The sequence below is a fragment of the Procambarus clarkii genome, chromosome 78, assembly GCF_040958095.1.
Source record: "Procambarus clarkii isolate CNS0578487 chromosome 78, FALCON_Pclarkii_2.0, whole genome shotgun sequence".
Lineage (NCBI taxonomy): Eukaryota > Metazoa > Arthropoda > Malacostraca > Decapoda > Cambaridae > Procambarus > Procambarus clarkii.
In genome coordinates, this window is record NC_091227.1 from 16,933,314 (window position 1) to 16,947,931 (window position 14,618).

At 39.0% G+C, this 14,618-nt stretch overlaps 1 protein-coding gene across 1 annotated transcript in view; it reads left to right on the forward strand.

Annotated features, from left to right (window-relative positions):
* Positions 1–369: 369 nt before the first annotated feature.
* LOC138357382 (zwei Ig domain protein zig-8-like) overlaps positions 370–14,618 on the forward strand; it is a 158,012-nt gene continuing 143,763 nt past the window's right edge. Inside the window, exon 1 of the mRNA XM_069314099.1 lies at positions 370–631. The gene's annotated coding sequence lies outside the window, so the exon portion shown is untranslated. The remainder of the gene's footprint in view (positions 632–14,618) is intronic.

Genomic DNA, 14,618 nt, shown 5'->3' on the forward strand with positions numbered 1-14,618 from the left:
CCTCAGGGATATTCATGTTACGATAAATACATCACTTTTCTGTGCATGGGAGAAATAGTATGTATATTTGGAAGGTAAAATGGGATTTATATGGATTTTTGAGTCTACATAAAATACCTAATGTAGTCAAAAGTATTCTTAATCGAACTTTATTCCCGGTGTTGGATAGAATCTAAAACTGAACTTAGACTTTTAATCAATGTCATTATATTTGTTCACGTCGAAATTAGTATGTAATTCCCATTTCACACGAACAAGTCGAGAAATTTCGTATCATCGCTTCCACTGTACGAAGGTTTTTCCCCTCACTTCCGGCAGCGTCGATTTCAGGGGAGAGGCGTTCCTCGGAGCCCTCAGTCGGGCGCAGGGGCCGCCGGAGTGTGGAGGTGTGAGGCTGTAGATCCGAGAGTCTCTAGCCGCCTTGCCTGAATATTTTGTGACTTTCGTGTCGGCTTTCTTCAATATATTTGTGTTTACATTTAGCACAGTGAAAGTTCTTAGTGAATAGCGGTACCATAACAATAGTTAGGAATGTGTTTGTTAATGGAATTAAAGACAAAAGTTCTTTGAACATTAGAAAGGAAAACTTCAGAGTTGACATCGTTCGTGAGCTGAGAGACATCGAGCTCTGGTAAGTATTAATGGAAGTATTAGTGGAAATATTACTGGGAAGTATGGGAAATCTTGCTCGAAAGTATTACTGGACATATTATTGCTAAAGAATGTTTTAAAACTTTGTGAGAAGAGACAAACTTTGTAAGATTGTTGTGAAGAATCTTAAAGAATTATAATACACAAGGAGTTCTTCAACAACACGACTTGCAGATCATAAAACAAATATATGCTTTCGTGTTAGACCATATGTCTATCTATGTGCCTGTCTGTCTGTCTATCTAATCTATCTATCTGTATATGTGCTTGTGTGTGTGTGTGTGTGTGTGTGTGTGTGTGTGTGTGTGTGTGTGTGTGTGTGTGTGTGTGTGTGTGTTTACTCACCTAATCACCTAACTGTGCTTGCGGGGGTTGAGCTCTGGCTCTTTGGTCCCGCCTTTGGTTTGTGTGTGTGTGTGTGTGTGTGTGTGTGTGTGTGTGTGTGTGTGTGTGTGTGTGTGAACTTTAAACCTTCATAAACTCGTTACATTCACATAAAATTAAATTAAAATAAACTTGATAAGTTGGCATCCGACAAAACCATATAATAATTAATAATTCACCGTGTCAGGGGACAGGAAGCCTGACTGTATTCATACACGTTAGGCTTATATCGAGGCCCCCCCCCCCACCCTAAGGTGGAATTACTGACCCCGCCCAGGATGCAGCAACAAGCTGACTACTGAGTACCTACTCACTGCTAGGTGAACAGATGCATTAGGTGAAATGAAATGTGCCCAACCATTTCTGTCCCGCCCGGGATTCAAACCCGGAATTCCTGATTGTGCGTCGAGAACGAACCCGACTGTACCACTGGGACCCCAATAAAATTACCAAAAATATTAACAAAAAAAGTATTAGTATTAACAAAAATGCTAATTTTTACTAATTTTTTAATAAATACTAAATTTTATTAAATACTATTAACAGGTTTCTTCGCAATATGTATAATACACATTTTCATATATATAGGTCAAATCCACTAAAGAAAGTTTTCACTTAAACGTCATTATATTTAATAATCTCAAAGTGTAGCACAACAAAATAAATATTATATCTTATACTTTAAAAATAAACTGTTTTACGTTAATTTTTCACTCTGGCAAAAGAGACGAAATAATGTTTTTTTGAAAGCTAAATTATATTTTGGCATTCTGCAGGACTCATAAATACAATAGGGAACATTAGGCAAAAAATACATCAATATGCTCTACTACATCATAAATTACAGTGTGTAAATGGTCCAGAAGTCATCTGCGATCGCTCTCAAATTACTCTACAACTTTATCCATAAAGTTTGGCTTTGCAGGGAGTAAATGCCCCTACTCTTGCTGTTTATTGCGGAGTACTATGTATTTATTTATGTATTTATGTATTTATGTATGTATTTATGTATATATTTACGGATGTATGTACGTACGTGTACTCATTTTATTTTTTACATATAAGTTGTAATAGTTTACATATATATATATATATATATATATATATATATATATATATATATATATATATATATATATATATATATATATATATATATATATATATATGACAATGTCAGACCACGGAGGAAAAATGAAACAGGAATTTCCTTAAGTACTTTCGTATATTAAATACATCTTCAGATTTAATATACGAAAGTACTTAAGGAAATTCCTGTTTCATTTTTCCTCCGTGGTCTGACATTGTCACATTCTTAATCACGTGTTTATTTTCGTGATATACACACACATATATATATATATATATATATATATATATATATATATATATATATATATATATATATATATATATATATATATATATATATTGGCAGCAGTCTTTCTTTTAAACATATTTCGTTGAAAACTACTGAAAGTTTTACATTTATGATTCTGGTACGAATTTCCTCGAAATTTCTTATGTTTTTCTCCACGGAAGCTGGAAGTTGAAAAATTAACTCTCCAACGTTAATTTTTACACATTTTATTGGGTCTCACGCCTAGTGATGTGTTTCGCAAGGTCACTCACTCCTTACATTCTCAAAGACAAATACTAACGTGATTACCGCCGGGATTTTATCCTCTTATGATGAGGTGGTTAGGTAACATAACCACTTTTTCATTCATATGTCAATCGTGTTTTGGCGTGTTTTTTAACAATCATCTGTTGGTGTGTTTACCTTCCCCGTGGCGGCGGCCATCTTTGTTATTGACGATCTTGTGTTATAGAATATATACTTTTCCAATATAGAATTTCCACTCACTTTCCCTTATAAGTTGTATGTTATTTACTCTTAAACTTGCCTATACCTTTATGTCACCCGGGACACCACTACCAGCCCTCAACCTGCTCCCTATACTTAGGTGATGTGATATTACGGGAGGCTGCTGCAGTGGCTCCTGCCTCCTGGTGCTGCTGTACTGTGTGTGTGTGTGTGTGTGTGTGTGTGTGTGTGTGTGTGTGTGTTGTATTCACCTAATTGTGCTTGCGGGGGATTGAGCTTTGCTCTTGCAGCCCGCCTCTCAACTGCCAATCAATCAATTGTTACTAATTTTCCCCTTCCCCCACACACACACTCATACTCATACACTGGGGGCCTCGTAGCCTGGTGGATAGCGCGCAGGACTCGTAATTCTGTGGCGCGGGTTCGATTCCCGCACGAGGCAGAAACAAATGGGCAAAGTTTCTTTCACCCTAAGTGCCCCTGTTACCTAGCAGTAAATAGGTACCTGGGAGTTAGTCAGCTGTCACGGGCTGCTTCCTGGGGTGTGTGTGTGTGTGTGTGTGGTGTGTGAAAAAAAAAGTAGTTAGTAAACAGTTGATTGACAGTTGAGAGGCGGGCCGAAAGAGCAAAGCTCAACCCCCGCAAAAATACAACTAGTATACAACTAGTAAACACTTACACACAGGAAGCAGCCCGTAACAGCTGTCTAACTCCCAGGTACCTATTTACTGCTAGGTAACAGTAAATCGTGGCGCACAGTTGATGAATATGTTCTATGGGTCTTCCTACGGTCCCGAAACCGGTTCTAACAATGTCTGAAACATTCCAATACTCTATATTCTATTATTTGTACTTTCCTTCAGTTTGCACCATACAAGCAAATTTCTAAGTCGAGGCTGTGTTATAGAACAGCTGTTGATACAGATATGAAATAAGCGTGTTAGAAATGTATTGTCTGGTACACAGAGGTACGATTTAGTTTAGAGTCAGAGTGAACCTTAGACCTGAGTGCTGAGTGATAAATTTCTTGTCCTACGCTTGCTGGGTTTACCCTGGGTTTTCCATGGGTTTTCCATGGGTTTACCATGGGTGTAGGTAAGTTAAGTATCAGAAAAGAGCATTAAATCAGTGGCACTATATACATCACTTGCGAGTGATATCAGGATAAGGATTTGAGGGTTGGACAGAAGCAAGGAATGACGCACAACCACTTAGACAGTCGGGGATCGAACGCCGACCTGCAAGAAGCGCGGTCGTCGCTCTTAACCATCCAGTCCCACGGGTAAGGGATATGTGTTTCCGTCCCCCCAGTGGGATTGCTTGGGATATTGGACACTACACCTGCTGAACCTCGATCATCTATATGGAAATAAACAAAGTCACCTTTAAATGGGATGAGGATTGAGTCTCCTCCGCCCTCACGACTCCCTGACTTGCTTTGCTTGCCACACATGAGGTGGGCCAAGACGGGTCAGGCAGGTGTGTGTTCCCATGGGTCAGGCAGGTGTGTGTTCCCATGGGTCAGGCAGGTGTGTGTTCCCATGGGTCAGGTAGGTGTGTGTGTTCCCATGGGTCAGGCAGGTGTGTGTTCCCATGGGTCAGGCAGGTGTGTGTTCCCATGGGTCAGGCAGGTGTGTGTTCCCATGGGTCAGGCAGGTGTGTGTTCCCATGGGACAGGCAGGTGTGTGTTCTCATGGGTCATGCAGGTGTGTGTTCCTATGAGTCAGGCAGGTGTGTGTTCCCATGGGTCAGGCAGGTGTGTATTCCCATGGGTAAGGCAGGTGTGTTGGGATAGGTGAGGCAACTGTGTTAGGATAAGTAATGCAGGTGTGTCAGGATAGGTATGACACGTTCGTCAGGATAATTAAGCTAGGTGTGTCAGGTTAGTCAAGGTAGAAGTGTCAGGGGAGATGAGGCAGGTGTGTTGGGATAATTAAGCCAGGTGTGTGAGGGTAGTTAAGGCAGGTGTTTCGGGACAGGTGAGCCTGGAAGGAACGAGAGAACTACGTCTCTATATAGGATATAACTATTGTTCACAACTGAAAAACTCCCAGTTAACAATCACTGTAAGGTAACTACGAGGAGAAAACCCTACACCAAACCAGCTGGACGGGTAAAGATAGTCACGTGATCTTGAATCTTGAAAAGTAAATAAAGATAAGAATAAGTAGATAAGGATAAGGGGGGGAAAGCACTATTGAAATACCTTAATAATCCACCGGTCTTGGGATAACCGTAATGGCTTAGGGTTTTCTCATCATTGTTATCTTACCTAGGATAACCATATTTATATATTCAATAATCCGCTAACAAATATATGATATATAGCAGGATAGTATTGAGTGCGCTTGTATTTATATTTATTTATTTATTTATCTATTTACACTTAAAGTAATAACATTATTGAACAAATTAACTTATGACAGCGAAACAAAATAACACAATAAAACTCATTAACATTACCTAAACTTGGCAATGTAACCCAATTTGGCCAAGAATTGGACAAATAGCTAATTAAATATAATTATTATCCCAGGACATGGCCGGTTGTGGGTCTTACTGAAGCGGGCCACAGTCATCAGCGGGTATTTAGCGAGTGAGAAGGGCCTGTCAATTGGAGTAGCGATGTTTAGCGAGTGTGATGTGCTGAGTAAGTAAGCATCGGGTTCAGCGAGCGTAGATAGCGGTAGCTGAGCAGTGAGTGTAGATAAGGGAAGCTGAATAGTAAGTGTAACTAGCGGAAATAGATTAGTGCGTGTAGCTAGCGAAAAGTGATTAGTGAGTGTAGCGAATCAATACAAGCTGACCAATGGTTGTTTAGCGAGTGTAGCGAACCAATACAAGCTGACCAATGGTTGTTTAGCGAGAGTAGCGAACCAATACAAGCTGACCAATGGTTGTTTAGCGAGAGTAGCGAACCAATACAAGCTGACCAATGGTTGTTTAGCGAGTGTAGCGAATCAATACAAGCTGACCAATGGTTGTTTAGCGAGTGTAGCGAATCAATACAAGCTGACCAATGGTTGTTTAGCGAGAGTAGCGAACCACTACAAGCTGACCAATCATTGTTTAGCGAGTGTAGCGAACAGACACCGATCAGGTGTGATGCGGAAACTATTGGATTTTTTTTATTTTTTGTCTTTTAAATTGAAGTTTGTTTGCTGGTTAAATGTTGCAGTGAATTTGGCGAGTGTTAACGAAGTGTATTGGTGTAACTGTTGGTTTTTGGTGTGTGTGTGTGTGTGTGTGTGTGTGTGTGTGTGTGTGTGTGTGTGTGTATGTGTGTGTGTGTAATTGCTTAAGTGTAATTACCTGTGTAGTTACAGGATGAGAGCTACGCTCGTGGTGTCCCGTCTTCCTAGTTCTCTTTGTCGTATAACACTTTGAAACTACTGACGGTTTTGGCCTCCACCACCTTCATTCTTAGCTTGTTCCAACCGTCTACCAATCCCCAAACAAACAAACAAATTCTAATATTTTTTTCGACACCTTTGTCCCCTTAGCTTGAATCTGTGTCCTCTTGCTCGTGAAGTTGATGATTTCAGGAATTCCTCTTTCCCAATTTTGGCCTACTCCTATTAGTATTTTGTAAGTGGTGATCATATCACCTCTCTTTCTTCTATCTTCTAGTTTTGGCATGTTTAACGCCTCTAGTCTCTCCTCGTATCTCTTGTTTTTCAGTTCCGGAAGCCATTTTATAGCAAGCCGTTGCACTTTTCTGCTAGAATTCAGCTAGATTTTTAGACAGCAAAAACTGAAGCTTTATCATTAGTATCAATTTTTAATTGAGATAATTGCAATCATGTTTTGTTAAGATATGTAAAAAACAATTCACGTATACTCATGATAAAAGTACCCCACTGTTTTTGCTACATGTTTTTCATCCGTATATATATATATATATAAATTTAAAACACTGGAACTGTTCTTTATTTACTTGTAGAGAATTAAACTGTAGTCTATTTGATGTTCATTTGTTTAACATTTGCACGATATTAAAATTCTCGTCATGTCTGTTTTCATCTCTCATACAGACATACATTCTGTGCCTCAGGCTGGTGTTAGCCGGCAACTGTGGCTAGATATATATTGCTGTGTACTCTCCTAGTTGTACTCACCTAGTTCAGTTGTGTGTGGGAGTTTCTGTGTGTGTACATGAAAACTTATATTCAAAATTTGTATTTCCCACGTCTCTATTAACACCCCCCCCCCTTCCCCCAGCATCCCTCCCCTCCTATAAGTGTTAAAAATACTTAACACTTACAATTTTTAAATAATTAAACGAAAAAACAGCCACAAACACGCCAGAGGCGTTGTTAGTCCTCGCCAAGCAATTACACCTAAACAATCCAATACCGAAACTTGCTATTAATTACCTCCATTAACCATTGGGGGTTGAATTACCATTTCACGTGACTCATTGCTCATATTTATAACACACTGCAGAATAATTAGAAATTTTTATCACATTTCGTTCAACTCATCTCATCATTTCACTGATTATTACCTATTATACCTAATTATGCGCTCTGGAAGCCTTATCAGTGGTATGATATGCTGGGATGATTATATGTGGTTCTGGAGTCTGCGAGTGATACCTTGAGTCTTGGGTCCTTAGGCACTCTAAAATGATCGTCCCCGCCAGTTGGTGAGATCCACTACATCACTTACTAATGCATTCCATTTATTTACTGCTCTGGCACTGAAAAAGTGTGTTTTGTGTGTGTGGTGTGTGTGTGTGTGTGTGTGTGTGTGTGTGTGTGTGTGTGTGTGTGTGTGTGTTGTGTGTGTGTGTGTGTATGTGTGTGTGTGTGTGTGTGTGTTGTGTGTGTGTGTGTGTGTGTGTGTGTGTGTGTGTGTGTGTGTGTGTGTGTGTGTTGTGTGTGTATGTGTGTGTGTGTGTGTGTGTGTGTTGTGTGTGTGTGTGTGTGTGTGTGTGTGTGTGTGTGTGTGTGTGTGTGTGTGTGTGTGTTGTGTGTGTGTGTGTGTGTGTGTGTGTGTACGTGTGTGTGTGTGTGTTGTGTGTGTGTGTGTATTGTGTGTGTGTGTGTGTATTGTGTGTGTGTGTTCACCTAGTTGTGCTTGCGGGGGTTGAGCTCTGCTCTTTCGGCCCGCCTCTCAACTGTCAACCAATCAACTGTTACTAACTACTTTTTTCACACCTACACACACCCCAGGAAGCAGCCCATAACAGCTGTCTAACTCCCAGGTACCTATTTACTGCTAGGTAACATGGGCATCAGAGTGAAAGAAACTACCCATTTGTTTCTGCCGGCCCTTAGAATCGAACCCTGGTCCACATGACTACGTATCAAGCGAGCTGTCCTCTCAGCCACCATAAATGCATACATATGGAAGTAGATGAAAAGATGAGTGCATGGAAGAGGGAGGGAAGGTGGAGAAAGAGAGAGATAGCGAGGAAGAGAGAGACAGAGAAAGACTATACATACACACACACTTACAGACAGACAGAGAGTAAGATCAAATGATACAGATTCATAATAGTACAGCATGAGTTGCAACATAGAAGTTCCCCATCTGTGCAATAATTACCGCAGCTCCTAACAACTTGAAAAGAAAAAAATTCCGCTAACTTAAGTTTGTGTACAAGCTTAGAGGCGGTGCCAAAGTTTGCCTGGTTCTGGAATTCCTCTCCACGTTGGGTTATTTCCTGCGTATCTAATTATACTTTTATATTTTTTTGGGGGGGAGCAAGGGTAGAGCTTCGGCTCCTGGGCTCCAATTTTCCCCATTAGTTAGTCTGTTTACAGTATCGAGACTTGGGTAGAAAATAACACATTTCCATATCTGTTAATGCAATGAATTTTATTTCTTGTGTATATGTGTGTGTAATTATATAAGTGTAATTACCTAAGTGTAGTTACAGGATGAGAGCTACGCTCGTGGTGTCCCGTCTTCCCAGTACTCTTTGTCGTATAACTCTTTGAAACTACTGACGGTTTACAATACATTTTTCCTCTATGTATCTAAGGGTTTTCGGGTTGTTAGTCCGAAATTCTTGGATGAAGAGTTTAAGAATATTGATTCAATTGGTCTCAAGCTTTGTTATCCACTGAGTTTTTTGGAAGTTTGCCGTAGCAAAGCACGTCGTACATATTATAATAATATATGCAATGAGAAAATTCGCCCAAAGAATGTTTTATGTTTACCATATTTTTCTGGATTTGAAAATATTGTCAAGGCCTTGAAACATTTTGACATACATGTATTGTTTAATTTCGAAAATACGGTTGGAAAACTATTAGTTCAAAACAGTCCTCGTAGTGATAATTGTGCCAAATATAAAATACTTTGTAAATACTGTAATAGGTTCTATGTAGGGCAAACATATAAAGAGTTGAAATATAGAATTTCGCAACATAAATATTATGTACGACATGGCCAATTATCTAGTGTTTTGTTTGTTAATTTGTCAGAAAATTCTCACCAAATTGATTGGGATATGGCTTCTTCAATAACTATTTGTAAAAAATCACTTTCAATAGGAACATAATTGAATCTGCTTTAATACAGATTACAAAATCATGTAATTTGAACGCTAGCAATCTTTTGCATAATTTTGATCCATTTTTGATTAATCAGTTAAAGGGCGACTTGAGTAGAATCATTGATAAACCTTTATCTTACTAATACCTTATTAATATTCACTATCTCATTAATACCTTATTGATATCCACTATCTCATTTAATGCACTGTATCTCACCTCTCTTCATCTCTTTCTAGCCTATATATCCAACCTTCTGAAGACGTACTTAAGGAATTTCCTGTTTCAATCTTTCTTTCGTGGTCTGACACTGTCATATATATATATATATATATATATATATATATATATATATATATATATATATATATATATATATATAGACTCTTCAGAACCGTCTTGTAAAACTGGGGTATATATATATATATATATATATTAGTATATTTTGGTAGCAGTCTTTCCTGTAGACATATATTATTAAATATGACCGAAAAAGTAAGATTAATAATTCTAACACGAATTTTCTCAATCTTTCGTACTATTACGCTTCACTGTTGGAGGTAAATCAAAAATCACTTCTCCAAAATTCATTTTTATTTCTAGTCTGACGCGACACGCGACGCGGGCGCGAACTATATTCTACCCACCTCAAGACTCCGCTCCAATATAGAAGCATCAAGAAATATGGACCAATAGGCTTTCTACAAACACTTCTATTCAATACCCATTGTTTCTGTTCTGTCTTGTGTTGATACTTTTAATACCCTATTAATATCCCCTAGTGTTCTGTCTTGTGTTAATGCCACATCACCCTTCCCACCTCACTCAAATGTAATGCCACATCACCCTTCCCACCTCACTCAAATGTAGATATAAAATCAGGGAAACGCAAGTTCTAATCAGTTGTGTATTTGTGAAGTCTTTGAAAATGTAATAAGTTTTACGAAACGCGCCCGTGTCGCGTTAGACTAGAAATAAAAATGAATTTTGGAGAAGTGATTTTTGATTTACCTCCAACAGTGAAGCGTAATGTACGAAAGATTGAGAAAATTCGTGTTAGAATTATTAATCTTACTTTTTCGGTCATATTTAATAATATATGTCTACAGGAAAGACTGCTACCAAAATATACTAATATATATATATATATATATATATATATATATATATATATATATATATATATATATATATATATATATATATATATATATATATACATCAGTTTTACAAGACGGTTCTGAAGAGACTGGGGCCCAGTGATGGAAATTTAGTAAATAAACTGACATTTGCATTGGGAAAATGTCTCATTAAAAAAGTCCCCTTAGCGACGGCCTCAGTAATGAAACCATGGAAGAGAGAGGGAGAGAGAAGTAATGTTTTCAGAGTGACTGGTGACTGAATGTTATGATCAGAGTGACTGGTGACTGAATGTTTTGGTCAGAGAGACTGGTGACTGAATGTTTTCAGTAAGAGAGACTGATGACTGAATGTTTTCAGAAGAGAGACAGGTGACTGAATGTTTTCAGAAGAGAGACTGGTGACTGAATGTTTTCAGAAGAGAGACTGGTGACTGAATGTTTACAGAAAGAGAGACCGGTGACTTAATGTTTTCACAAGAGAGACAGGTGACTGAATGTTTTCAGAAGAGAGACTGGTGACTGAATGTTTACAGAAAGAGGGACTGATGACTGAATGTTTTCAGAAGAGAGACAGGTGACTGAATGTTTTCAGAAGAGAGACTGGTGACTGAATGTTTACAGAAAGAGAGACTGGTGACTGAATGTTTTCAGTAAGAGGGACTGATGACTGAATGTTTACAGCCAGAGAAACTGGTGACTGAATTAATGCATTTTAATTATTTGTATTATTACTATTATTACAAAACATTTTGTTGTCTAAGTTACTGAAATTATTCTGCCACATCTTATGTATTACGTTTCGGTTATTACGAATTTAAAATGCAAAGTTAAAATTAATAAATGCAGTTTAGAACTGCATATTCCTAATTACGTCTCAATTACACCCTGATTGTTGCAAGCAAGAACTTTACTTACTGAATGCTGAACACTTCACTTTGTGCACAGGTTTCTGTAGAAGTCAGAAAATGTTATTTTTTTGCTGGAAGTGAGTTTATTGCACAGGAAACTTATTACGAATAATCTTGTGTTTATTAGTTATTCACAAGATATTGTTGCTGTTGAAGCGAGTGTGTTTTTCGTGACCCATCTGTTGTCAAGGCAAGAGCCACTGTGTTGAATATTTGAGATGAAACGAGCCACCAATTTGCTGTGTGTGTATATAAAGGGACTGTCTGATGGCCACTTCCTGTAGTCTATTCTTGTGGAAGTTGTAATGAAGTTAATTGGGAAGGTATGCATTTTATGTGTGCATTATAGAATATATTGCTGTAGTGAAGCTAATGGGGAGAGTATACATTGTATAGATTTTACAGAATATACACAGACCATTCCTATATCTTCCATGCTTTGCGTCAAGGTGACGTTAGTTTTGCTCTTTGCTAGACGTCTGACTAGGTCGTTCTGCATGCTGTCTAATAATTAATAGACGTAATAATAATTGTAATTAATATTGTGCTCGGTTCCGTTTCACGCCTCCATTGAAATTCAGCGTCTGATCATTTGCATAAGCACAGGTCTCTGGGATTAAGTTTTGGAAGTTCACGAACCGAAATTAATACAACACAGCTCCAATTACCAGATTGTATGGAATGTTTATCACTGGAATTGTACTATTACTGGTATTGTTACTACTAATACTATTACTACTATTCCTTCTACTACTACAGTAGAAGCCTCAGGACCCCTAGAGGATTCAGTGGACTCCCAGATTGCATTACTTTTGAGCATGTCGTGGCTGAGTTGTTCAGGGAGTATGCTTGGGAGTACCCAGTGTGCAGGTTCGAGTCCTCATTCTGGCTTCTAGTGTTATATTTTGACTACTACTACCACTACTACTGTTACTACTATTACTACTACTAATGCTGCTACTACTACTTTTCTCAAAATTACTGCTGATTTTCCATGAAAGATTCAGAACATTTAAACTAGAGCAGGAATTTATATACTGATAATCAGGTGAGGCAGTAATCTGTTTCAGATTCTTGGTACCCTCAGACCACCTGTCCTTAGATCTTGGTACCCTCTCAGATCACCTGTCCTCGTACCCACAGTTCGCATGCCCTTACATACGGTACACCTGCAGTGTACTTTCTCTCAGATCCAGGTACTTTTTTCCAACTAAAACTAATCAAAAATTATATTTCGTTAATAATTAAAAATGAGTACATAAATTGAAATATTTCTCATCGAGGGCAATATATTTTAGGATCAGTAATTCCGTGGGTTTATTTGGCACTGGCTTGGCTATAATTGGTGGTTGGATAACTGGGATACCGAGGTTCGACCCCCAGCAAGGCCCCCCGGTTCACCATGAAGAATTTTATGATGTCATTCTATTTTTTTTTAAGTATTTATATGATTTAGGGTTAAATAATGATAGAAGAAATGTACATATGCTGGTTAGCATTGTAAATGTGTAGCCACGTCTGTGGTAGAAAATAATAATAAAAAAACTATTACTATTACTACCACTACTACTACCACCATCACTACTTTATTTTCATTTAAATTTATATATACAAGAGTTCTTACATTCTTGTAAAGCCACTGGCACGCATAGCGTTTCGGGCAAGTCCTTAATCTTATTTTTTCCCTGGAATACGACCCGCCAAATCGTTTAACAGCCAGGTACCCATTCACTGCTGGGTGAACAGAGGCTACAGTTAAGGACTGGCGCCCAGTCACTCCTCCCCGGCCATGATACGAACCTAGGCCAAAGCGCTCGCGAAGCGTCGGGCGAGTGCATTACCACTGCACCACGGGGCCTGGTGTAGATGGTAATAGTAGTCCTACATCTTCAGGTCCCCCAAGAAGCCAGTTACGTCTACTATTACTGATCATCCTGCACCTTGTGCTCCTGCTGCCAATTAGGCAATAAGAGAACTGTTAATAGTCACGTGAAATATTTCCCCAATAAGAGACCCGGTGTTAAGACGCTCTAAGGTGTGAGTATTGACAGTGAGCTCTTGTCCAATGGTCACACGTCACTCCCACCAATTACTTTGCTCCTTTCCTGGTATTGGAAGCCAATTTTCCTGCACTTCCGAAGATTATCATACGTCCGGCAGCGCAGGTGTGCAGTGCTTACTGAGTCTTCAATTTCCTGCTGAATGTTTTTTTTAGTTTTATGGATATTTTTTGTATGTGTGTGTGTGTGTGTGTGTGTGTGTGTGTGTGTGTGTGTGTGTGTGTGTGTGTGTGTGTGTGCTCATCTAGTTATACTCATCTATTTGTGATTGCGGGGGTTGAGCTTTGGCTCTTTGGTCGCGCCTCTCAACTGTCAATCAACTGATATACAGATTCCTGAGCCTACTGGGCTCTGTCATATCTACATTTGAAATTGTGTATGGAGTCATGCCTCCACCACATCATTACCTAATGCATTCCATCTGTTAACTACTTTGACACTGAAAAAGGTCTTTTTAACGTCTCTGTGGCTCATTTGGGTACTCAGTTTCCACCTGTGTCCCCTTGTTCGCGTACCACCCATGTTAAAGAGTTTATCCTTATCTACCCTGTCAATTCTTCTGAGAATTTTGTAGGTAGTGATCATGTCTCCCCTTGCTCTTCTGTCTTCCAGTGTCGTGAGGTGCATTCCATGCAGCCTTTCCTCATAACTCATGCCTCTTAGTTCTGGGACTAGCCAAGTGGTATACCTCAACTTTTTCCAGCTTCGCCTTGTGCTTGACAAGGTACGGGCTTCATGGATGGGGCCGCATACTCCAAGATTGGTCTTACATATGTGGTATACAATGTTCTGAATGATTCCTTACACAGGTTCCTGAAAGCTGTTCTGATGTTAGCCAGCCTCGCATACTGGTATTCTTTTTATGTGGGCTTCAGGAGACAGGTTTAGTGTGATATCAACTTCTAGATCTTTCTCTCTATCCGTTTCTTGAAGGACTTCATCTCTGGCTGGCCTCATGATTCCACCGCCTAGTTTCATTACCTTACATTTTCTTGGGCTAAACTTTAGTAGCCATTTGTTGGACCATTCATTCAGTTTGTTTAGGTCATCTTGTAGCCTCATACTATCTTTTTTCCTAAGCCTTAACTTCCACCCACTGTGGGCTCCACCGTCACTTCCACCCACTGTGGGCTCCACCG